The 26,495-nt window shown below is 53.0% G+C and overlaps 1 protein-coding gene across 4 annotated transcripts in view; it reads right to left on the minus strand.

Annotated features, from left to right (window-relative positions):
- Positions 1 to 4,392, minus strand: part of SULF2 (sulfatase 2) — an 85,935-nt gene extending 81,543 nt beyond the window's left edge. Inside the window, exon 1 of one of the 4 annotated variants that reach the window (XM_054698117.1) lies at positions 4,156 to 4,360. The gene's annotated coding sequence lies outside the window, so the exon portion shown is untranslated. Of the gene's footprint in view, positions 1 to 3,710; positions 3,852 to 4,155 lie in introns of those variants that run through there. The other 3 variants (XM_037499966.2, XM_054698119.1, XM_054698122.1) reach the window with 3 other exon arrangements.
- Positions 4,393 to 26,495: the final 22,103 nt, after the last annotated feature.

The following is a 26,495-nucleotide window of genomic DNA, read 5'->3' on the forward strand; positions in this document are numbered from 1 at the left end:
TGGTCATTTGCTGAATGAGGACACTGAGGCTGGGAAGGGTCAGGGATGCTGCCCCAGGGACCACAGTGCCAGAGCCGGCCGCCCCATGAGCTGAAGAGAGAAGCCAGCCCCGTGTGAGGAAGAGCAGGGAGTGGGAACAGAGTCTCACGACCGAATCTGAGCCCTGATGCCAGCTGTGTATAAAGCTAGGGTTACCTCGGCGCTTCTGGGGTGTGAAAGTCACAAAGTCCCTTCTTTTCTCCTGATGCTGGTTTGAGATTCACCGTGTGCCCCCAACCCCCCCCCCCTTTCTGTTGCTTGTAAGAAAAAGGATCCTGATTACTTTCCAGTCCTTCTAGGACTGGACATTTGTGACTTGCACACAGCAGCTGCTCAGTAAACACCAGCAGATGCGAGCAAAGGCTGCTCTCGCTTCCCACCATTCACGGCTGGGTCTGCAACCCTAACGCCCAACTGCGGCCAGCACACCGCCTCTTCCCCTTTGGCTCCAAGAGAGGCCTAGTTCCTTAGCAACCACCCCAATTAGGCAATCACGCCATTTATCAGGATGCCAATTAATTATAATGATCTTAATGATCTTCCAATTAGGTAGCGCCTAGAATCCGGATGAGGGGCACTGCAGATCTCCCCCACCACCACCTCCAGGGCCCGAAATGAGGAGGCCCATGGAAGGCAGGACCCGGAGAGGCTTTCCTGGGCCACCGGTCAGCATGGAGAAGGCCCCACACTCCATGTCCACTCCACTACCCAGGCCTGAAACCATGTGCTCAGACCCCCTGGGGCCACCCCTCCAGGGACAGGCCAGTGCAGCTCCATCAACAACCACAAGAGGGCTCACTTCCAGGCGAGTTTAACCTCTCACCATTGCACTTTTCTGGGGTGCAAACCTTCCCCTCAGACTTCATGGCTTTCCCTGTCAGCCCATTTGATGTGTCCCTCTGTGTCTGGACTAGAGGAGAGTGCGTGATTGCAAGGAGGTGATGTGGCCAGGCAACCCTTGTTTTCCTCTGGGTGACCCTCCTCCAAGAAAAACCCAAAATACAAACTAAAGACATCCCCAAATAACACAAGTTTTTAGACAGAAGTGGGATTACCGAGGGGCTTCTGCCTTTCAAAGTTTTATTGTCTAAATGTTTTTTTCTGCTGCTCATGTGTTTTCCCCACATTTAGACAAAAGGCCAAGGTCACAGAGGGAGGACAGTGCCGGGTGGGGGGGCAGAGTGGATCTGGAGCCCCCAGGCCTCTGGACCACTGACTCGACCGCAGACCAGCAGTCCCCAAGTCACGAGTCCCCCTTTGTCAGTTTCCTCATCTCTAACCTAGCCACAGGGCCTACTGCACAGGCTCCTGGGCGGACTAGATGAGAGATTATGTCTATGGTAGAACAGAGCTTGGCCCATAAAACACAACATAATGTTCTGCATCATCTGAGATGAAGCCCTTTCTGGGAGCGGCAAGCTGGTCAGAACTGCAATATTCCTCTGTAGGACATGGCTCTGGTGAGGGGGAGAAGTTAAGAACAGACCTGACAGAGTTGGGTGACATCTTCCCCATTCTGCTACCTGCTGAGACCAGGAGCTGCCCCCTTGAGGCAGGTCCAAACATAAATCAAACAGACCCCCTGCAACAGGGACTTTCCGCCCCGCATCAAAAGCTGAAGTTTAAGCATCAGGATGTGTGACCAGGTTTTGGGGCGGCAGGTGAATGAAGCTGTTGGGCAGGGAACCCACACATATATGTTGGGGCATGTGCACATGCATAACCACACACATCCGCCCCAGTAACATAGAGTTGCCACACATACACTCTCACACATATACACACACAGCCGCACACATACAGACACGGTCTGCCCCAGTATCACAAATACACAGACAACCACACACACACAGTCTCTCATACACACAAAGCCACACTGTCCTCCAAGTCCAGGCTTTTTATAATCAACTCATCACTCTACCCTTAAGTCTGAAAACTTAACATGCTATTAGGGTTTCAAAAAAAGCCACAAATTCAAATAAAAAAAATCCAATAAGTATACACAAAGCCCAAAGCCCAAATCCACTCACCCCTGAGCCTTGGCAGTTATGCCGACACTGAGCATTTATGTACACAAACTTGGCCCGAGGGAGGCAGATCCTTCTTGTGCAAACGTCCAACCTGCATCCTGGAGCCGCCACCGTGGCCCTTACTCGAGCTGCTTATTAGAACACTAAATTACACACCAGCCGGCTGTCTGTAAGCTTCTCCTCCAGGACGCGGGACAGGCAAAGCTGCGGAAGCTGCCTGAGGAGGTGAGTGGGCTTCTGCCTGCCCCTCCCCCTTTCTATAGGCAACGACTTTAATTGAATTAAAACCCTCCAGTGGTTCTGTGATGGGGGGCGGGGCGCAGAGCTGCAGTCAAATCCCCTCACTATTAAGTAGGAGATGAGAGAAACTTCCTGTCCCCGGGAGAGACCCTGGAGTCCTCCAGGGGATGCCCACCCTACCTGCCTCTCTCGGGTCCAGAGAACCCTCTGGAGAGCAGGCTCCCGGCTCTGGCCCAGAGGAAGGGCGGGCGGCACTGTGGGAAAGAGGCAGGGGACAGATGGAGGGGCAGAGGGCGGGTGTACGACATGCACAGATGTGCAAATACCCAGATTCAAGCGTAAGCTGAATGTAATTACTTGGTTAATTAAATATTGACTTTTAACTCAAAAAGTGATTAAAACAGGACTGTCCAGAAAGGAGAGGGGGCAGGGAATGCATCAGAACTGGCAGGATGGGGAAAGAGGAGGATGAGGGTTGCTCAGTGGAAGGCCTGGCCTGTCCTACTGTGCGCAGGGAGCTGGTCTTCAGTGTCCAGGCAGGCAGGGAGCCGCAGAGAGGGGTCACTGTGCAAAAGTGGGCTTTGCAGGCGTCCCCTTACAACATGTTCCACTCTCAGCCCCCATCTCCTCACCGGGCTGCCCTTAGAGTGAACAGAGCTGGGAGGCAGGAACCAGATACTGTTCACTGCCTTTCCTGGAGCATAAGGGGTACCTGGCCCGAGGGGTGCCTGGCCCAAGGGGTGCCTGGCCCGAGGGGTGCCCCATCAGTGCTTGCAGAACTAATGAATGAGCTACACTGGTGCAAACAAAGCGCACTCCTAGAAACCGCTGCAGCTTCCCTGTCCGATTTCCAAGAGCCTCGGGCGCCGGGGCGCGCGGCGCCTCTCTGCAAGGGATGAGGACGGGCTGGGACCTGGTCTGGAGGAAGTTTGCCTTTTCAGTCCTGTTTGCCCTTTCGCTCTCTGGGAGTCACTCTGAGGATCCGGTCCACCACTTTTCCGCGTCCTGCCCAGACAAGCCCCACGTGGTCTGGCTGCCAGCCGGTCCGCTGGGTCTAAAACTCAAAGGGGTCAGCGAGGCCATTCCCGGGCGGCCGGCGGGCCCGGGCGCGCTCCCCACCCCCGGCCTCCAGGGCTCGGCGCGGCGCCTCCGCGGGCCAGGGGCGCGGTGGGGCGCCCTCCTGCGCCCCCGGCCCGCCGCGGCGCCCAGCGGGTCATCCCCCTGCGGGCGGCCGGCGCCTCCTCCAGCCGCGCGGGTCCCCTCTCCGCGCTCCTGGGGCCGGCGCGGCGCGGTCGGGACCAGCCGGGCTCACCTGGGCGGCGCTCGGCGCCGCGCTCACCCCGGGCAGCTCCGGCCGCGGGGAGCCCCCGCCCCGCCCACCGGCCCTCGCGCCCCACTCACCGGCGCGCACGGCCCTGGCGGTCTCAGCCCGCGCGGGGCGCCGCTGCCTTTGCCGCAGCCCGGCCGGGCCGCGGGGCGCAGGGGACTCCGCGCTGCTGCCGCCGCCGACGCCGCTGCATCCCCGGCGAGCGCCGCCGCTGCTCCGCCCCCGCCCGCCGCCGCCTCCCGCCCCCCGCCCCGCGGCCCGCGCCGCCCCCGGCCCCCGCCCCGGCGCGCCGCCCGCGCCAAAGTCCGGGTCCGCGCCCCGCCCGGGCCGCCCTCACATCGCGCGACCCGGCCGGCGCGCGGCTGGAGCGGCCCCTTGGCACCGCCGGCCCGGCCCCCGCTCGCCCGCCGGCCCCCGCGCGGGGGGAGGCGCGCGCGGGGCGGGGAGCGCCAGGCCGGGGAACGCGGGGACCCCCGCTCGCCCCCCGCGCGCCCTCCCCGCCGAGCGCCCGCGCCTTACCTCCGCCCGGGTGGACGCGGCCCGGCCCGGCCCGGCGGCCCCGGCCCCCCGCGCTGGCCCCGAACTCCGGCCCCGGACGGGCGGCGGCGGAGAGCGGGGTCCGGGCGGCGCTCGCTCGCCGGGCGCCTCGGGACCCGCCTGGCCGCGCTCCCGGCGCCGAGCGCGCACCCAGCCGGGACCCGGACGCACACTCACCCCACACCCGCCCGCGCGCCCGAGGCGCAGAGTTGAAACAGCTGTGGGCTTCGCCGGGCGCTGGAGGGAGGGAGGGGCGCGAGCCAGTCGCGCGCGTGTGCGCGCGTGTGTGTGTGTGTGCGCGTGTGTGGCACACACACGGGAGGGCATTGCTCATAAATCAAATATCGCAATAAAGTCGGGAGGACCCGGGAGCAGGGCCGCTGAGCTGGAGGGAAGCCCGTCCTCGCCTCTTGGCCGCTCTCTTTTTCTCCCCGGAGCGGGGAGGCGCCGCGTGTTCCGCGGGGCGCGCGGCAGCTCCGGCGCGGCGCTCCCCGGCAGTGACACGTTAATAAATGTTTTCTTTTATCTGCTTTCACAAGACTCGCCCGGGTCTGCAAACACCCGACCGCCCGCGCTGGGAGCCGCGCGCTCTGCTCCCGCTCCGGGCGTCTCCAAGTGGAACCGCGCGCCGGCGCCCGGGGCGGGATCGCGGGGGGCTCGGCCCACGCGCTCGGGATCTGCCCACGCGCCCCGGAAGCTCCCCGAGACATGAACTTGAGCTCCAGTGGAAATAGCTGCCTTTGCCCAGAAATGGCCCGGGAGCAGGAGAGAAAGGAGCACCCCGCGCCCCCGAGAGGGGCGGAATTCGACTCCAGGTGGAGCTGTCTACCGCGGTTTCCAGCGCCCCCGGCGCCGCCGGGGAGGTGGAGGCCGGCGCGCGCCGGGGGTGGGCGCAGGAGGCGCAGAGAACCAACTAGTAGATTCAGAAAGCACAGCTGAGTTGTTCAGGAGAAATAAACTCGGCACTTGCAGGAGCCGCGCCTTGCTAAAACAAATAGCAATCTTGGAAAGTGGGAATTATTACACCCCTGTTGCAGAGGTAGCGCGCCAGTCACAATGAGGCCAAGGAACTGGCCCAGGGCCACACAACTTGAAGCGGTAGACCCAAGGCTTGGCCCCACATGCTTGGTTCCTGGGTTTATGCTCTTAAACCCCAGCTCACTGTTCCTTTCCAAGCCAGCGCCTCTTGTCTGGAGTATAATCTTCTTTCATGTTGCTTAGGGTTGTCACGTTTAATAAATAAAAATGCAAATTATGAGGATATGCTTATACTAAAACACTCTTGTTTATTTGATGGATGTCCCGACCCTTTTGGGTGTTCTGCACTCTCCCACCATAATGCCTTACTTCCCCCAGATCCATTTACCAGCTGGGTAAATCAGAAAAACCTGGAATTTGCTTTGGTAATTAAGATTCTGGCTCTGCCTTTGGCAAGGCTGAAGTTGCTGATCTGCCCTCCTTTTGCTCGGAAGGAAATCTTGAGGATCCAGTGTGGATTTTCACTTAAAATGCATCTGGATCTGACCAGCCACCGGGCTTAGGGGCTCCGGTGTTGGACTCAGAGGCTCCACCAGCCTGTGGTCTAGAGCTGAGCATCCCCACCGAGTTATCTCATGTAATCCTCTTAACCAGCTTTCAAGAAAAACGATGCTTAAAAAGGAAAGGGGTCTTGAGCAACATCGGTTTCCAAGTGGGATTTTCACTCATTTGGAGATTGTGCCTTTACTGGGGACATGTATTCCCTGCTGCAGCAATTTTCTGAGTCCTCAGAACCCTTGTGGGTGACTCTGGGGCCCCCGGCAGGGTAAAGAGGTAAAGCTGCTGGGGATGAGATGTCTTTGCCTCCTTTTTTAAATGTTGGGTTCTGGAGATTATTTCAGAGGTGGGCCAATTTCCACCACAAAACAGTTCAAAACCATACTTCCTCCAGGCCTCAAATTCAAGAACCTTTCCTGAAATGGGTCCTGCCAACCATTTTTCAGTCCATCCTTCTATTAGGGAACTGGAGTCATGGAGAGGCAGCTCAGGATCCCCTACCCTATATGGGGCTGCAGGCGGGGCTGAGACGGTGTCATTTGATTATCTTTTTGGGTATTTATTCTTTCCACTGTTGCTGTCCCAAGACCAAACATGGAAATGTCTGTATTTTGCCCCTGATTCTTTGTTATTGAGAAAGACACAGATGCTGTGAGTGTGTGGAGCTGGGTGTGTGCAGACGGGTGCCTGTGCACAGGCCTGTGTGTGGGAGTGCTGGTGTGTGGGTGTGCAAGCACACGTGTGTGAGTTCACTGTAGGCAGGTGCTGTGGATCGGGTTTCAGGTTCAGACATACATAATTCACTAGCTCAGACAGTCATAGGTCGGTCAGAGGGTCTGCAAAGTGTTTCCCATAATTCACAGCAAACTCTCTGAGGCCTCGGCCTGAGTTTTTGAGGTTCTTCTAAGCAGATGGGGACTCTAGCTAGCTTCGTTTAGGAGCTCAGTGTCTGCCTGGGAGATAAAAGGGGCCCAGAGGTCCCCCCCTTAGCAGTCCTCAGCCTGGGCCTGCAAGGGGCCTCAGCAGGATTCTAGGGACTCTCAGGCCCCTGATTCTCTAGCCCCTACCCCACCCAGCCACATGGTCTGGGACAGCCTTTTTCCTGTGTCTCTCAACCCTGATGTTGTCCTAGCTGGATAACCGGATCTTTCAGGCTCCTCACTCCGCTCCCTTCCCTCCCCCCTTGTTGATTTAACCTCAAGGGGACCTTTCTCTTGACACCTACATGCCTCTGTCCCTCCTTCTGAGAGTTCCTTGGCGGCCCTTTCATGCAGAACGCCATCTGGTTTAGCTACCTTGCAAAGTCACAAAGTGGTTCTATTTCCTTGACTCCTGTGCAACAATTAAAAAAATTCCTGCTTTGTGTTTATCACCATCAAGGGGTTGAAACGCAATCTGATTGTCCGAGCACTTCTGGCTGGATTTGGGTTGGAGTGGATGGGATTTTATGAGGGTTGTAAAAGTCAAGCTTTTAACATGTCTCAAACAAATTGGCGTGTGAAGGAGAAATGTTCAAAGTAGAACCAAGGCTGCAGACAGGAGGCCTGGGAACACGTGCCACAGGACTGGGGCACAGGTGGCTTTAATAAACCACACACGTTTGGCAGTAACTCGCTTCTACAAAAGCAGTAGAGGCTGCAGAATCACCCTCAGGGTTTGGGATCGAACTTCTGAATTCCTGTGTGGGGATGGTTTTGCATGGGTTTTAAAATACGAATCCCAGCATCAGCCATAACATTATACATGGCGGTTACTTCTGCTGAGTTTTCATTTAGACCCAACCTGCCTATGTTGGTAGAAATGCAATTGTGCCGGAGAAAAACTGTTTCTGCTTCTTGAGATATTGTGATAATGAAAAACATCACCATAAACCCCCATTAAGTCAAAAGAACATTAATTGTGTTTCATGCTGCCTCCTTGGGCTAGTGCGCTGACACAGACATGCTTTACTTCAGCAAAACAAGGCTAATCTCTGCAGCACGGTACCCATTCCCCCCCCTTAATTACACGTAATTGTATAGTCTAATTTATTCTAATGCCCGACGCCTAAAAGTGCACAATCATGAATCAAGGGTTAGATGGAGAGGTAGGAGAATTATAAACGGGCATAATTGCAGTCTCCTGTGGGCTGCTTATGGGCGATCTCAAAGAACGATGGTGTTTACTCTGAATTCTTACCAGTGAAAGACAGCCGGGTTGCCTCCTGTTACACACACACAGAGCAGTGACAATTTGTCTGGTAGCTTAACAATTCACCAATAGTTCTCTTGGATAAAAGGGCAAGAAAGATGAAGTATGTGAACTTCAGGTAATTGGTGATGTGATGAAACAGACACACCAGCAGCATTAATCCACGTGTAATTGAGTATTAAAATGAGTCACCCCACCCCGGGGCTGCACAGCTGCAAATCTCTGCGGACATGATAGAGCTCGTGGGCCTTGGTGGATGGTAGTTTTCTAAAGCGGAAAAGCAGGGTCCATTTGCTCATAGGGCAATTCAATTTGGTCCCTCTGTGATAGCACATCTTGTTTTACAATTGCCTTCCAGAAAAGTCATTTTTGAGCTTCGATTATAATTAATCAATTGTGATTAAAGTGGGCAGTGATTTAGTAAAAGTGGGGTGATGACTTCATGCTGCCCCAGGGCCGAAGTTCCTGCTTCCCCTTCTCCGTCCCCACTGGCCACGACTCCTTGATCTCCTCCGGCCTCAGTCTCCTCATTTTCAGAATGGGGGTAATATGGAGAGCGCGGCTGGCTGTCGTGGTTTAGGGGATTGATGCAGGTCACGGCTGGCTGGAAGGTGCACAGCAAGGGTTCATCGATTCAAAATCAGAAACAAGCCGTCCAAGTCCTGTAGGGAGAGGCCTCCACCGTCTCCAAAACCTGGCTGTGACAATCCCAAGCAGTTGCTGCGCCGAGGCCAGAGCAAACCAGATGGTGCTGTGCCCACGCTCAAAATCCCTCCCTCTTAGATGAAAAGCCAAATTCCTGAGCAGGGTCTCAAGAGTTCCATGGTTCTGACCCCATCCATCTCTCCAACATCTTTCTCTGCTCTTCTATTTTCATTAGGAAAGTGTAGGGTAAAGAAAATATCAGGCTTTTCTGCCCTTCCGCCATCAGGATAGATGGTGGATCCTTGTCCTGAATGCATGCCTGATGGCGGGCACCTGGAATAGGGTGTGGGCATAGGTAGATGGGATTCAGCTGAGCTAAGACTGTGCTTTTTAAGGGCGGCGTCACGGGGACGCCAGCAGCAGTAGAAGCTGAAGCAGCAGTAGAAGCCGAAGCCGAAGCTGAAAGAGAAGCTGAGAAGCAGCAGAACGAACTCCAAAGAGCTCAGATAGAGTGAAGACTTGCTGGGGGCTGGGAGGCCTGCCAGCCTCCCAGCCCCCCAGCCAGCACCCCTGCCTGCCATATGCCTGGTGAACCCCAATAAAAAACCTGCAAAACTACTGAGGACTCTGACTCCTCCTTTACCCGGTCTGCATGGGATCAGAAAACCTGCACTGTGCCTGGTCCTGCCCTTACAGAAAGTTTCAAGAAAAAAGAAATAGTACAGTGGACACACCACCCACTCCGCCCAGAACCAATGATTGTTAATATATTGCCACGTGTGCTTTATCATTGCTGAGTCATTTGAAAGGATGTCAAGGACACCATGTGGCACATTATGCCTCCAGACTCAAGGCAGAAACTCCGGAGAGTAAGTTGCTCTCACAGATGACCTCACCATCATTATCACACCTAAGGAAATGAACAGTAATTCCATAATCACTCCCCAGTTTGCTCACATGAACAGAGCCACAAAAGTGTCGTTCTCTTTGTTTCTTAAGCCTTTTCCTGCCTCAGGGCCTTTGCACTTGTGGTGCCCTCTCCCTGGAATTTTATTTCCCTTGATTTTTTGCTCTACCAGTTTCTTATGATCATTCAGATCTCAGCATAAATGTCATCTCCTTGACAGTCTCCCCACCTTTTTGATTTAAATAATCTCCTTGATCTCACTCATTCCATCTCCTCCCGTCTCATTTTCTTGTCTTCTTGTAATGTGCTACTATAGGAGATTCCTTTTTATTTTGTATCCGTGACCACAGACTATTTCCCTCTTCCCCTACTCCACCCCACACTGGCCATAGGATAGCAGGGACTGCACCTGATTTGCTCCTGTGGCCCCAGTACACGATGGGTATTCAATAGATTTTTGTGAAATCAATGAATATCCTTGTCCGTGATGTCTTCAAACAGAAGGGGTAGTAAAATTAGGCCTCAGTGTTTAGAGACCAATTTGCAGGGTTCAATAGTAGTGCTTGCTACCACCCACCAGCCAGCATGTGACTATGGGTCTCTTTCAACTCACCTGCCAAATAGTCTCTATCTCCTAGGGTTGTCATGAGCTATGAATGTTTGTATACAAAGTGCTTAGAACAGTGCCTAGCACATGACAACCAACCTTCTTGGTGCCCTTATAATTTATGTTAAATAGGCTGGCTGGAGACCCATGATTTTAAGCACCATTAGCCATGCACAGGCTCACACAGAAACAGTCTCCAAGCATAATGCCTTGGGGAGAAGTTGCAAGTACTGATGTGGCCACCCCATTGGCCACATGCTGTCCTGTGGGAGGTGGCCAGGTCAACATTTGGCCTGGAAAAGGTTCTGGTTGTTTACAGCGGGCATTTGGGATGATGCATCAGGGCTTGGGGTTAAATATTTTCACTCTCACCTCTGAGACCAGCCTCTGGAGACACACAGGAGCTGAGGTATGAGAGCCTGGAAAGGAGGGAACAAAAGGAGACCCCCTATCCAGAGCAGAGCGGGCCCGTTGGCACAAGCTGTGACTTCATGGGTCCCCTCCTGTCTTGCAGGAAGATTGATAGGTGTGGATTTTACCTTATCACTGGCTGAATTATTTTTAAAGAGCATATTAGTGCTGGATGATCATATGCAAGAGCATGTGAGTAAATGCATGCTTTTTTTTTTCCAGTTAAATGTGTAATAAAAAACAAGTTAGGAAATCAAGAGAGGTGTTGGAAATTTGGACAATAAAAATTGCATCTAATTGGAGATGAAATAAGGTAGTCTGTCTGGAGAGCTTATATGCAATATAGATATTGGTTTGGTTTTTTTTCAGGGAGGAGGGAGAAGCGTTTGCAGTAGACATTTACCCAGTTTTTGTAACAGGAACTCTACTTTTCTTTGGGGAAATGGTTCCTTCCCTATTTTCAATCCAAGAGCCTCTGGTAGGGAAGGCTTTGACTCCTTGCTCTGGATTTGGGCACGTGACTCTGAACTGGTCAATCTGTGGACACCATGCTCTGACCAGTGATTCCATCAGACTTGGGCATGTGATTCATTTTGAGCCAATGGGAATCAGGCCTAGGATTTTCATTTGATCTCTTGAGAGGCATTTTCTTTCCTTTGGATTTGAGCTGTGTAATAATTGAAAAGCCATCAGAGGCCACAGGTGGCATGGAATTGATGCAGCAGCATAGCTATGAGGGAGGCAAATTGTATCGTGATTGTAACTCCTAAGAGTCCCATCTTGGCTATACTAATCCTGTAGATTACCCTCTACTTGAATGTGGTCAGAACTGTGGACATGGTGGATTTCACTCCCGTGATTAGGTTAAGGGGAAGGAATTTTACAGGCAATTAATCCCCCCAGATCAGTTGAGTTTAAATAAATCAAAATGGAGGATAGTCTGGATGGGCCTGACCTAATCAGGTGAAAGTCCTTAAAGGGAACTGGGCCCTTCTGGAATCAGAGATGCTTCATCTGACTTTGAACGAGCAAAGTGCCATCTTGGTGAGGGCTACTTGGCAGTGACTGGTCTCTACCAGACATACAAAAAAATAAACAAAAGCCAACCAAAAAAAGGACAGGCTCATTGTCCTATAATTACAAGGGACTGAATTTTTCCTCCACCAGGGAGCATGAAAAAGGATACTGAGCCTCAGATGAGAGAGCACCTTAGCTATTTTTAGCCAAGGTGACCAAAATCTTTTTTCTCTTTTGATGATGATAATTAAAAAAAATTTTTTTCTCATTTATTCTAAATTTTTCTTTTCTTTTCATTACATATATTTTTTTTACATCATTTTTCATTTTTGCACAATGTATGCATTTTCATCTTGGTGATAGTCCCCATACAATTCCCACCCCCCTTGTTTTGATCCTACTCCCTCCTCCACCCCCGTAGTGTGTCTCTGGTTTATAGTTGCTTGTTGATTTTGATTTTTACTTTATTATAATTGGTTTACCAAAATCTTGCCGTGATTTCAGCCTGATGTGACCCTGAGCTAGCTCACAGGCAGGTCCATGGGAACTGTGAGATAAGTTTATATTGATTTTAGCTGCCAAGTTTGTGGTAATCTGTTATGCAGCAACAGAAAATTAATGCATGTGTGAACACCTAGGTCAAATTGTACCTGAAACCCTCAAGATAACACTGAAATTTTCAATTACGTGAGCCTATACATGTACGCTTCCCCTTTTTTTAGCCTGTTTTTTTTTTTTAAATTTAAAAATATTTTTAGAAGAAGCCCAAGGATTGTATCCTGCTGACCTGGCTTATTGACACATGCTTCTGTTAACCAGTCACTAAGCCCCAGGGACCTGGCCCATGATGCTGGGGTTGGTCCCCTCTGGGTCTCGGGCTTGGCCTGGGAGTTGTGTGCTTGTGTGATTTACCATTTCCTGTGTGTCTACACCCCAGCCCTGAGGACACAGGCGTCTGTCTACAACCTCCGCATCCTTCCTAAACCCATGGGAGCTGCAGAGGGTGTAGTGACTGTGTAGTATCATGATTTTGGGTAGAGCTGGCAGACTTTCTATGTAATGGGAGAGAGAATAAACAGTGTAGGCTCTGGGGGTCACAGACAGTCCTTGGCACGTGACTTTCCTCCCTCCATCTTTATTCCCTCCCTTCCTCTTATCTCCCTTTAAAAATGGAAAGCTCAGCGGGTGGGGCAAACAAAAGTAGACCAGGTGGATCACACTGGAACTATAGGCTGTAGTTTCCTGAGTCCTGGTTGAAGGTACAGGTCCTAGGGCAGATTGTTGGACTAAAAGCCATTTAGTCCATTTCAATAGTTCCCTATTGAAATGATAGTGATTTTTTTCAAGTTATGTTTATTGAGATAGAATCGGTTTATATCATTGCATCTGCTTTGGGGGTTAGAGGTTTAAACCTTTACAAATGTATATTTTCACACCTTGCTGTGGGGCAACCTTCCCAGGCTGGGCAGGTTCACGGTTGATTTGGGCAAATGGAAAAGAATCTTGGAGCCCTCGGCAGATTTGACACGCCTTGAATGCTGAAGCTGGAGACTGGAGGCACAGGCAGACCAGCGGGATGGGGGCGGGCAGGTAAAGCTGCATTTTTTCTGGTAAAGCTCCATCAGATGTCAGCCTGACTGGGGGCTCTGGCAGTTTTGGCCTTAGGGCCTCAGTGGACGTAAATTACTGCTGGAAGCAGAGAGGAAGGAGCCACTCCGTGTGGCTGGGGAGGTCCTCTCTTACCAAGCTTGACTTGGCTGCCATCCCCGCAGCACTGGGCTGAATGACGTCTCCCAGAAATCCAAGTCCATCCGGAACCTCAGAATGTGACCTCATTTGCAGATATTAAGATGAGGTCACAGTGGATCCGGGTGGGCCAGGTCCATTGACTGGTGACAGCGAGAAAACAGCCACAGAAAGACACATGGGCAGAAAGCCCCGTGCAGGTGGAGGAGAAACGGTGTGATGTAGGGCAAGCCAAGGGTGGTTGGACCCACAGAAGTGGGGAGAGGCAAGGCAGGATCTGCCCTAGGGCCTCTGGAGGACTCAGGCCTGCCTGCACCCTGATTTCAGACTCCAGGCCTGCAGAACTGTGGGAAAATAGAGTTCTGCTTCTTTATGCAGATGCTCGCAGCTGGGACACAAGTCACGGCTCACCCTCTTCCTGCAGACTGAACATTTATGAGGGTGGTGGAGGAAGGAAATATCCCCATGGTGATACCAGTGTAGGGGTCTCAGTCCAGTCCCCAAAACAGATTCTGATTTAATAGGTTGGCAATGGGCCTAGACCTGGGTATTTAAAAAAAAAATCTTCATGGAGGTGTAATTTGCATACCATAAAATTCACCCATTTTAAGTGTGTGATTGAATGATTTTTAAATTTCCCAACTTGTGCAACCATTGCCGTATCCAGTTCTAGAACTTTCTTATCACCCCTCGTAATAAGCTCCCTCACGGGCGTGGGTTGTTTCAAAGTTCCCCAGGTGAGTCTAACCTGCCGTTGGGCTGAGCACTCTGCTCAGGGGCGGTGCCTTGGGAAACAGGACCGGGGCACAAGCTTGCCTAAGAGGGTGCCCAGACACCTCGTTGACCCTGAAGCAAATGTGTAGGTAATTTTAAGGAATGTAAATAAGCATTCACAGAAGCAGTTTGGATTGTGGGAAGGGTGAGGTGGGTGGGGAGAGAGATGGCGGCTGGGCAGCTGAGATACGTGGGCAGCAGTCCAGGCACAGCTCTAGAAAGGTCCATTAGGACTGTGGATAGGGCTAGGGTCAAGAGAGGTGTGGAGGGGGCACACACCCCTCCTTTCTACCTAGAAAGAAAGCCCTGTTCTCACTCTCCAGTCCACCCTCCTACCTCCCCTGGAATTTCAGAGGGGAAGATGGGCCTGGGAACAGGGGTGAGTGTGGCAGGGCCTGAGTGACCCCCCCTCTGCATGACCCGGAACCAGGCACTCGGGGTCACGCTGCCAGAGGGGTGAAGCCCCAACCCCAAGGACACACAGCAGGGCAAAAGCAGGAGAACACAGGACCCTGTGTGCTTATCTCCCCAGTGCAGCAACCTGCATTTTGAGGAGCCTGGAGAGCTGCTGGCCCAACCCTCTCCAGCTCAGTGACCAGGATCAGGCCTGGCCAGGAGCCCCAAAGCAGTCCCTTGCCTGCCCTCCACCAGGACCTTGCCAGGCCAAAAGGGTCTGGCCCAGAGGTGTCCCCGCCCATCACAGCGCTCTGCCCTGTGTGGCTTGGCAGAACCTCTGTCCACTTGGCACCCAGGCTTATCTTCAGCCTATGATTGCTCCTGGTGACTCATCCATTTGTGCTCATATCCTGTCGTCTGTGACTCTGGCAGGCGCTGGTGCCCACAGGGCTGGGCTGCCGACCAAGACCAAGACCGGCAGAGGCTGTGATGAGCCCTTTATCCTGATCTCTCCCCTTCACCTTGAGGGATTGACTTAGGAGTACAACACCCACCACGGATGAGTACTTACTGCTGGTGCCTGGGAACTCCTAGCAAACAACAGACCTATGTTGGTCAGTTAAAGTGAAAAAGGGAGTTGCTAGAATTTATCAAGGATTCCTAGTGCAGGGGAGGGTCAGAATGCAGACTCTGAAGCCTGCAGGAGGAAAGACTATGTCCAGACTGTCTCTGGAGACTGCTTTGGCAACACCAAGGACCCCTGTTTCTGTCCTGATGAAATGGGGGGCCATATACAAAAACAGTGATTCAAAAGAATACCTGTCCCTGTTTATTGCAGCACTATTTATAACAGGTAAAACCTGGAAACAACCCAGATGTCCAAAAATAAACGACTGGATCAAGAAGATGTGGTATATATACACGATGGAATACTATTCAGCAATCAAAAAAGATAAACTCATGCTATTCGCAGCACCGTGGATGGAGCTGGAAGGAATTATACTCAGCGAGAAAAGTCAGAAGGAAAAAGAAAAATATCAGATGGTTTCGCTTATAGGAGGAATATAGGGGAACCAAATAAGACATCAGGGGAAAAAAAAAAACAGTACAAAACACAACACAACACAACAAAAACAAACAGACAGTTATAAACCAGCGACATCCTGCAGGGCAGAAGGAGGGAGAGGGTTTGGAGGGAGAGAGGAGCACAGGGGACTGAGGTGATGGGGCATGGGTGAATTGGTGGGGGAAATACTATGGGGACTACACTGAGGGCTTGGGGGGGAAGCAAACATTGTTTAAAAATGAACAATGATGTAAAATATATATAAATAAAAAAAAATGTGGGGCCAGACACTGATGGCTCAGTTGAAGAAGAACCAAAAAGACTTGAAGAACCAAGTCTTGCCTTGGTAATTTCCAGAAGCTCAGATCCCTTGGGCACAGCGAATACCCACCCCCCCAACACACACACAAAGCTCCATTCTGAAGCCCTGTCTCACCTTTATGCCATGTGATCTTGTTTGCTCTCTAAGTCTCTGATTCCTTGTCTGTGAAATGGACACCAAAATCTGGCCCCACTGAGTCCTTCTGTTATAGGACAGGGAGAGGGGCAGCCCAAACCCCGCAACCCTGCCTATTCTAAATGGGTTCTGCCATCCGCCGCATCAACACAAAACATAGGAGACTTTAATGGGAAGGAACTTTAATGAAACTAGGAAACAATACAGGTAAGTCAAAGAGTCTAGTTTCTAAATGAAGCACCCAAAGTTACCCGTCCCCTTGTGGGTAAAGTCCATCCATATGGGATTGGCCCAGAGCAAGGCCCCAAAGCCTGTTACAAGTCTAAAGCATCTTCCAGTGGGGACCCACAGCAAAGGGTCAGAAACAACCAGACAAGCCCGGAAGGAAAAGAGCAAAATCAACATCAAGATAAAAGCCGCCATTGTCACCTCCCCTTGGGTCTCACCCACATCTGTGTCACCCAGTCCACGACCAAAAGACAAGCACAGTTTCTTCACGTGTCTCTAGGCTCCACGCGCCTCCTCCAGGTCTCCTGGCTCCATCCTGCTTCCTTCCTCAGTCTCTTCTGCAGCTTCTCCTCTTCCTGCTCAGCTCCACCCTTCCTTGGGTGGGGCAGGGAACCTCCCCCTTTCCTGGGGACCACCCTGTTACACTTCCACAATGATCCTTTGGATCAAGCGTGAGTGTGAGGGCGGAATTAAAGGCCAGTTTCCAAAAGAATGCTCTCTCCTTTCTCGCCCTTGACTCCCCAGTCACCTGTGGGTTAAGGCCACTGCACGCCTGTCTGCAGCTGCATCCACTCGGGTTCCTAAGCCATCAAAACCCAGGCCACATGGGATCTCAGCTGGGTTCTATTTAGACAATAAGAGGGCGAAAGTCTTCTTTCTAGGCCTTGAACAGGGTCCACATCCCATGGAGCAGTAACGGGCATGACTGGGGACCTTCGGCCACTGCTGTGTGCCTTACAGCAGCAGCGAGGACTCACAGCAGGCCTGGTGTGGGGTTACCCACCGGCCAAGTTCTGACCAGCCTCCCCTGGCAGGAGACATGGTGGCGGTGGGGGCAGCCACAGGAGTTGCTTTGGGGGAGTGGGCACTGCTGACCTGCTGGGGGAGAGGCTGGTCTGTGTCTTGAGGTGCCGGCATGCACCCAAAGGTGCTTGGATCAGGACATCAGAGCACACTGCACCCTTTGCACAGCCTTGGCGAGATGCTCATTTATTCACTCCTTTGACAAATCTGTTTCAAGTTGCTATGAAGTCTCAGTAAGTACATCAGACCGCGGGCCAAGGTACCTCCTAGGGGCTTAGAGGCTCATTGGTGAAAAAGTAACAACTGCCCAACTCAACAGGAAGTTTGTGGTGGCAGCGCTACCCCCAGCCAGAGCACCCCTGACAGATCCGGGTTGCTAGAGAGATGGTGAAGGAGGAGGCACGTGTTCCTGCCTTAAGACCTTACGCACCATTTCCACACTTGTCATCCAAACCCTTTTAATCACCTCGCCCCCCTTAGAATGGTGTAGGGTACGGTAAAATTATCAGGCTTTTCTGCCCTCCCGCCATTAGGATAGATGATGGAACCCTGCGGTCTGAATGCATGCCTGATGGCGGGCACCTGGAGTGGGGTGTGGGCACAGGCAGGCAGGATTCACCTGGGCTAAGACTGGGCTTATAAGGGCGGCGTCATGGGGACGCCAGCAGAAGCCGAGAAGCAGAAGCAGAGCTATGAGAGAAGCAGAGAGAACGTTGAGAGAACGCAGAAGAGCCCAGACAGAGTGAAGACTTGCTGGGGGCTGAGAGGCCTGCCAGCCCGCCAGCACCCCTGCCTGCTGTGTACCTGGTAAATCCCAATAAAAGCCTGAAAAACCACCAAGGGCTCCAGGACTCCTTCACCCGTCTGCTCGGATCACAGAAAACCTGCACTGTGCCCATCCTGCCCCCTACAAATGGCCACTATGAAAAAACTAGAAAGGGCCTCCCCGGTGGCGCAGTGGTTGAGCGCTGGGTTGCGAAGCTGCCCGCGGCCTCTGCCGCACCGGTTCGGTCCCCGGCTGCTCCCCGGCCACCAGAGGAGGATCCCACATGGCGCGCAGACCTCTCCTGCCGCCCGCTGCTCCCCTCAGCAGTGTACTTCGGTCCTTCTGCCTGCTCTGCTCCCCACTCTGGCTCTGGTGAATTCTCTCACCCTCCCAGGCTTCTGACTGTACCCAGTGCTTGTATAAATAAATAAAAATAAATCTTTAAAAAAAAAAAAAAAGAAAAAACTAGAAAATAACAAAGTGGGTGAGGAAGTGAGAAATCAGACCCTTGTGCGTGGCTGGGGGAATATACCAAAAAAAAAAAAAAAAAAAAATCACAGAACTACCAAATGATCCAGAAATTCTTTTTCTGGGTATATGTCCCCAAAGAATTGAAAATGGCCTCAAAGAGGTATATAAACACCCACGGTCATAGAAGCATTCTTTACAATAGCCCAAGTGTCTGTCGGTGGATGTTTAGGTTGTAAATGTCTGTTTTGTGAATTTCACCACAAGTGAAAACAAACACCATGCATACACATGCACATACACAACACACACATGCACACACACACACCACACACGCACATTCTTACAAGCCACTCTCCCCTCGTGCATCTGCTGGTAGAAGGCCTCCAAGGTGGGTTCCCTATCTCCAGCAGGCCTCTTGACATCTGCACCTGGTTGTTTTGAAAGCAGCTCAAACTTAACGTGCTGGAGTCTGAACTCATGACCTCCCTCCCCAAACCTGCTCTTCCTGCCTTGTTTGTCTTCGGGGTGACTGACACTTCAATCCATTACTAGTCAGAAATCACCCTCTTCCTCAACCCCTTCCCGGCAGGCTAATCCATGGCAAATTCCCAGTGACGGCCCTTCTTAAATTCTTCCCAGTCTCCTCTGGTGTAGCCTCCGAGGAGAGCAGTGGGGCCCCACCAGGCTCCCCCTGCAGGCTCTGGCACCACCCAAATCCGTGAGCCAGGCTCAGAGCCAGAGATCTCCAGCTGCAGATCTGATGAACTCCGTTCTTGTTTCGCTCGCAGTAATCAATGCCACATGAAAATCTTTCATGGAAAAATCCAGCCCCTCCCCATGTAAATTGCCGTGCTGGCTTCTCCTAAGTTGATTTCACATCTAGTTATAAGAGCCGAGCTGTCTCCTGGGTCCCTTCAGTCTGAGTCTCTCAGACTTGGGGGCTGACACCGGAGGGACAGATGTCACTGAGGTTGGTGACTGACTTTGGGCTTCCCAGGAGCAGACTCTGAGATGAGAGTTTGAGAGCAAGGTGTTTATTCGGGACGCTATCCCAGGAAACTGGTGGGCAGAGGGGCAGAAAGTGAGACAGGAAGGAGGGTCACACATGATCCTTTGACACCGGGGCATGTGACTAAGCCTGCTGGCCTAGAGGATACCTGGAGTCCAGGCCCTGGGGCAAGTCCGGGAGAGGGGCCAGCAAAATGAGGGTGAATTATCCCCGTGTTGAGGGAGCGGGGTTTTGACATGCCAGCTCCTATATGCTCTATGGAGGTTGCTGGAGAGGGAGGGTCAATTCTCTGGAATGTTCTGTCTGCTGAGTATGGGTAAAGTGTTGCACCTTCGGGTGGGGAGTCTGTGTCCGGGGCAGAAGATGCCAGGACCCTTGCTAAGTGACGCAGCCCTGGAGACAAGCAGACCCCTGGTGACAAAGTCAGTCCTTTCAAATTCTTTCTTTCAAGGAGAAAAGGCACTAACGTGGCACATGATCACCTCCCTTCTAAACCAAGACAGTCAGCCTTGGGCTTCGAATCTTCCTGGGCAGGAGTACCTGGCTGCAATTCATAACGTTGTTTTGGTTTCTAATTAATTTTCCCAATTAAGTCAAGTATGTCAGGTTTGCAGCTAAAGTAAATCTACCTAATTAAGACATCGGCCGTCAGGTCAGCACAGACTATGGCGTGAGCCAGGCGAGGGGGGCTGCAGCCGGGGACACCCACTGAGGGATGAGTCCACCCTCTGGCTGGGGATGCCTCCTCCTCGTCTGCTGGTCCCAGCCCCTTCTCTGGATCTGATTCGCATTTCCCACCCATCTCATCTTGTCTCCGCTGCTGTCTAAGCTCTTCCCACCACCTGCAGCCCCTTCCTCCGTCCCTCTCTCCAGGATGCCACCCCCCACCGCCCCCCGCTGGGCCCCTCCCTCCAGCCCCCAATTTCCCTGTTGGAGCTGAGAGCTGCCTGCCACCCCTGCTCCAGGACTGTTTCATCCCATGGTGTGTGTGTGGGGGGGCTACGATGCTGCGCCCCCACTGTCCGGGTGTCTTAGGAGAACAGGTCTCTGGCCCCCTGCAGCCCGGCGCTGTCACTGTAGAGGGAGCTGAGTGGGGCGTGGGGTGGGGAGGCCGTGACGACCTGGGCCTCGGGTCCTCTCTGCGCAGGAGCGAGTCCCAGCAGGTTCCCCTGGCAGGCGAGTCCTGGCAGAGGCCTGGGCGGCTCCCGAGCGGGGTGTGCGGGCAGGAGGGCGCCCTGGAGGGGGGCTCCGAGTCGGCTGGGGTTCAGACCCTCAGAGGATCCACCTCAGGCTTGTGTTTGCACGTATGGATGAGTGTGCACGCGAGCGTGCGTGTGAGTGTGTGTACGTGTGAGCATGTGTGTATGTGTGTGTACATGTGAGTGTGTATGGCTGCGAATGCAGGTGTGAGTGTGCTCATGCACACACGTCTGTACAGGAGTCTGGAGGAGCCGGCGGTGGGCGAGAGGAGCAGCGTGAAGGGGTGGCCTCGGCGGGGAGAGGTGTCCGGAGAGGAGCCTGGAGACGGGGCCCGGGTGGCGCGTGCAGGGGAGCGGAGGGGTCAGGACGATCCTCGGGTTCTGAGCCCACGTAGTTTGTGGGAACTGGAACTCGAGGCGGCAGCCGCTGCCCTGAGCACCCCCGTGCGTTTGTGTGTTTGTGTTTCCCATACCCAGCAGGGCTTGCTCCGGGGACGCCCAGCTCTGTTTTCTGAAACAGAAACATCTCAACGCACAACCGTTCCAGCCCCGGAGTCAACAGACCGTTTCATCCGGGTCAGGACCCTGTGCGGCCGCAGCCGTCGTCCTGCTGGCAGACGGGCAGTGACCGCCGGGGCCCGGGCCTGGCTGGAGGGCGGCGGCCGCCCGGCTCCCCCCGGAGGGCGCCTGGGTGTCGTCAGCTCATAAAAGCCCCGGGTCAATTATGCTTATTACCCAGTTCACGGATGGGAAAATTGAGACACGCGGGGTTAGCAACGTCTCGGTTGAAGGTGGCCGGGCCAGGACCAGCCCAGGCTGCAGGCTCAGGTCCCGCTGGAGCCGCCTGGCCACGGGCCCGTGGTAATGAGCCCTTTGAAGACAGGTGAGTCACCCACCTTGGCCGTGCCTCAGTTTCCTCATTTACCAAGTGGGCTCTTGCCATCCTGCCCTACGGACTCCCAAGGAGCGTGAGAGAAGGGATCGGGGCCAAGGCTCCCAGAAGCTTCCAGCAGGAAGGCAGCCGGCCGGAGGAAGCCGGTGCTGGGGTTTCTGCCCTGAGGCCCTTGTCTGCCTCAGTTTCCTCCCTGGAGCGAGGCTGACTGAGGGGAGGTCTCAGGTTGCTCAGGCTCCTCAGTGTCAGTGGTGACCTCCGGGGGAGTTTTGGTGCTGGACACCCAGGGGGGATGGCCACCCATCTGAGCCCCATTCTAGGACAGCACCCCAGGGGCCCGCGGGGCCTGCCTGTCATGACCCCCATGGTCAGACAGCTGCCCCCGTGTGCGGTGCCGAGAAGATCCAGCCGAGGGATGGGTTCTCAGAGCTCCCGAGGGACGTGACAAGGCCCCAGCCTGGGGCCGGGTGCTCTGCCTGTCTCCCCGAGCTCTCTTTGAGGCGGCCCCTCGCCAGAGCACGTCCCTCGCTCACCCAGTTCATTCCTGCAGCAGCTCCTTGCAGAGATGCCCATGCACCAGACTCTGCTCTGGGCCCCGGGACATGCTGTGCTCTTCCTGCGGAGGGGGAAGGGTGGGGGACATTAAGGCCCCCAACACGCAACCATGTGGGCAATCATGTGTGCACACGCATATGTGAAAGCGTGTATGCACATGCCTATACACATACACGTGTGCTATTTTTGGTCATAATAGATGCTACCAAAATTAAGCAACCCGGCAGTGTTGGGATAAGGAGCGCTGGGGGTACTTTAGCCTGGGGGGACATGGAGGTCCTCTCTGAGGCCTGCCATTTGCCTGGATTCCTGAGCGAATGAAAGGGAGTCCCCCAAGTGATTAACTGGGGGAAGGACTTTCCAGGAGGGAACAGCACGTGCAAATGTCCTGCGCTGGGGGCATGACTAGAATGTTCCAGGAAGGTCAGATTGAGGTACTAGAGGTAAGACTAGGACCTTTCAGGCCGTGGCAAAGGAATTTAGGCCCATTCAGAGAAAGATGGGATGTAATTGAAGGGTTTTGCACAGAGGCCTTTATATGACTTTGACTTGATACTTAGAAGGGATCCCTCTAGATGCCCATGGAAGGTGAGGTGTGCAGGGTTGAGAGGGGGTGACTGAGGAGGTGATCGATTTCTGGCCATAGTTGAAGGCAAAGTCAACAAGATTGGTTGATGGTTTGGATGTGGGGGAATAAGAGGAAGAGAAGCATCAAGACCGACTCCAAGGTTTCATTTCCTCACTGGAAGGATGGAGTTGCCTTTTATTATGGGGGTGACCGACTTAGGTGGATAATGGGAATATCTGAAAACCTTTAACTCCCAACCAACCCCTCCTTCCTGAACTCCCATGTCTGAAGTTTCCAGGGCAGTTTTAACTTTATCTTTTGAAGACATAGCCTGCATTTTATCCTAAAGGCTGGGGCTCATTCCTCTTGAGGATGGGCAGCTCTGGCAGTTAAAGAATGGATGCATAAAGATTCCAGCAGAGCCCAGAGTGCCCCAGGCCCATGGAGAAGATTTAACGTGGCCGCCACCTGTCCAGACTGGTTTGTGGGAAAGTGCTACATCTGTTAAAGGGAGTTTGAATGTTAAAGAGGGATATCAATTGCGGGAAGGAAATTACTGAGTCTTCAAATACCATCAACTGGGAAAAAGATGGATGGGGCTTTTATGGACGTGTAGTTTGTCCCCATAAAATAAAACATCTCAAAACCTGTCTTTACCGGCATCAGAGTACCGCAGTGTTGCTTCAAGAGCAGTTTACATCGCCATGACCGACCAATTTCTTAAAAACAAAAATCAAAGCGCTGCTTTCCATCCATCTATCTGACTTTCTAAAGCAACTGCAATAAAAAATGTGCATTTGTTTGTGCAATGAAATCTATTAAGTGCAAAGCACCTACTAAGCGCAGGAGGGCTCAGGAGAGGTGGATCAGGTCTTATTCTCGGTGGACCCATGGCTGGTGGGGTCGTGAACAGGGAGGTAACTAGCACACAGGTGCTGTGTGTCAGTGTGATGAGAGGTGTTGGGGAGCTTCAGAGAGGGGAGGGAGGGCTGGGTGCTGGACCAGAGAGGGTTTTGGGAAGGGACAGTGTATTGATTATGGCTTCTCTGACGTCCCTAAGGAATCCGGCTTTTGCCAGCAGCTCCCATGACAGTCAAGTGGACCTCGGGAGTGGGGGTGAGGATTCAGCATCTGCCCATCACCACTGTGTTTCTGCTTTGCCATTGCCGTGTGGCTTTACTCTTACGTCGGTTGGTCCTCTTGGTCACAAGACAGCTGCCAGCAGCGACCAGCACCACACATCTCCTGGTCCAGGGCTGCTGGCATTGGGAGAAAACCCTCTTCTTTAAGGGGGGAGGGGGGAGGGGAATATACACTCTTCTCTCCAATTGGCCTTCTTAGCCCATGGGTCTACCCTGCTCTATGCTAATAACTGTGCACTAGTCAGGATGATCTGGAGCTGAGGAGGCGTCAGCATCCCCTGCCCCAGGTGGCCACCATGCAAACTGGGCGCCTGCTAGGAAAGAGCACTGTGGGGAGGGACATTGGCTCGGCAGCCTTCCGAGCAGGCCACGGGGGTGGGGGGCGCTGGTGGTTTTTTAGCCTAGCAGAGTAACAACCACCACCATAATTTATTATTATTATTATTGAGGGTGAAGATGATGACTTTTTATTATGCATTCGTTGCACTGGGGGCTGTATGTGCAGAGCAGGGTCTCTCCTACCTTGACTCTGCTGATTATCTGAAGTTCTTCCTCCCTCTGTGAACATACACAGGGGCACCCCGGTGGTATTGTGGGTTCTGTTCCAGACGTCTGCAATAAAGAGACTCTCTCAGTGAAGTGAATACACACATTTTTTGGTTTTCCTGGTGCATATACGAGTCGAGTTTACCCTGGACACAGGTCTGTTGTGTGCAGTGAACAGCATTGTGCCTGGAGACCTGTGTCCCCTTCCCTGGATGGGACAGAGACACAAAGGAAGCACATGCTGATGGAAAAGTGGCACCCCCAGGGTGCTCCACGCAGGGTGGCCACACACCTCCAGTTTGTAGAAAAAGAAATTTGTACATAAGAAAGCAAAGTCAATAAAATGGGGTGTCTGTGCAGCCTATGTGGGCTCCAGCTGCTTGTTCCTGAAACACAAGGAGCTGGTGAGGGTTAAGCGGGTTGGCTCTCAGATCCCTGGTCCCTGCCTGGGTACTGGGTGCCAACCCACTGTCCCAGCAGGTCGCCACTCTGAGTCACAGATGAATCTGGTCAAGAGGCACCCTGAAACCAGGGCTTTGGGCTTAGGAAATGGTATTTCTGTAAGATCGTTTGGAGATTAGTCTGGAATTGGCGGCTTTGCTTCCAATAACTCTTGAGAGAGAAGCCATGAAGGGCTGATTGACCTTAAACTGTGAGCAGAAATGAGCACAGGAAAGATAGTGGGAGATAGTCCCCAAGATGGGACCCCCAGTAGCCTCAGGTCAGACAGGACGGACGCTCCAAATCTCTGGGATCAGGGCCCCTGTTTTTTCTGCTTCTTAAATTGTTTCAATATTACACCCCAAAGCCTCTGTTGCTACAGGTTCGCCAACACCAGCTGTGGGCTAATCTTTAGGATGAAGCAGTCTTTTCTGAGTGTTTTCTCCTCTTTGATCTTGAGACCAGGAAGACACGTGTTCTCTCAATGCTGGAAAAAGCACTCCCTGCTCTATGTTAAAAGTCTCCTTCTTCTTTCCTCCCTCTTTCTGGCTTGGTGTTTCTCTTTCTGGAGTGATGGCTGCTTAATTCCCTGTGAACCAGCTTGTATATATGATGGTCTTATTATGTAAAGGTCCATGAAGTGAAGAGTGTGCCCCCATCCCAATTCTGGGCTCCTAGGTTGCACCCCTTCCAGCATGGCCAATTCCAGCTACTCTGAGCAATCACAGAGGACAGCCCTGGGTGAACTCGGTTGGATGGAGGCCTTCTGAGGGCAGGCAGAGAGAAAGAAGCCTCATCAGGCCTGGCACCTACATCTGCTGGTGCCTCATCTGTGTCTGACCAATTCACTCAATACCTGTTTACCCAGGAAGTCCGATGCACCAGACCCCCTCCGCGGCACAGGGTATGCAAGAAGAACAAGGTCCCTATACACTTGGAGCCTGCATCTGGGAGGCAGAGACAGGAAATGGACAATTAAACCAATAAATGATATCATTTCAGGTCATATGAGGTGGTGTAAAATCAAGTAAGTTGAAGTGGTCGTGGGGGCCTGGGGACTGGCTGCATGAGGTGTGACCACCTGTAAAGAGGTGATGTGTGAGTTGAGTCTGAATGAAGAGGAGGAATAATAAACCAAGCAGAAGCCCTTGTGTCCTACGGGCAGACACTGCCGCGCACTTACTGAGATTCGGCTTCCATCTGTCCGATGATCAGCAGGGACTGTCATTACCCTCATTACAGATGAGGACTCTGAGGCACATGGCCCATCCAAACAGCCTGGCCACCCTGCGACCCACAGAGAACTTGCAGGAGAGCTGGGACCCCTGTGGGCTCCCAGCTGCTCCAGTCCAATGTCACATATCCTAGGTCAGACCTCAGAACCTGGTTGGGTGCTGAGACTTGTCAATTTGGGGACTTTTAACACACCATGCTCCCCAGAGGTCATTGCACACAGGGTCTTCATGAATGGATTTGTCCCCACACCCCTCGTGCTCTGCCCTCTAGTGCCCTGCTTTAGCTGCCTCCCCCTGCTTGGGTGAAAAGCATCTCTGAGCCCTGGGCAGGGAGGTGGCCAGGTGCTGACGCCTGCAGCTCTGCCAGCTCTGCCAGTGCAAGGCTGGTCCAGGAGGACCTTCCTCCACTGTTATAGAGCAACCCCGATATTAAACGGGTTCCTGGCTGTGGGTCCTCACCCGCGCGCTTTAAAGGGACTTATGAATACTCTACTACAGACACACACAAAAGGGTTAATAAAAGGTTTATTTACAAGAGAAAAAGAAATAAGGAAAATGTACAACTCAGGGAGAAAATAGGGAAATAAAGTCTTTAATGCGTCCTACCCGATCCGACGACCTGGAAACCCAAAGTCACTCTCAGAGCTAGACGGACGCCGCGAGCTGGCCGAGGGCCCCAAAATGGAGAGAGCCCCCAAAGCCCACGTGTCTGCC

Source organism: Talpa occidentalis, unplaced genomic scaffold (genome assembly GCF_014898055.3).
Source record: "Talpa occidentalis isolate TD23 unplaced genomic scaffold, MPIMG_talOcc4v2.1 talOcc4.10, whole genome shotgun sequence".
Taxonomy (NCBI): domain Eukaryota; kingdom Metazoa; phylum Chordata; class Mammalia; order Eulipotyphla; family Talpidae; genus Talpa; species Talpa occidentalis.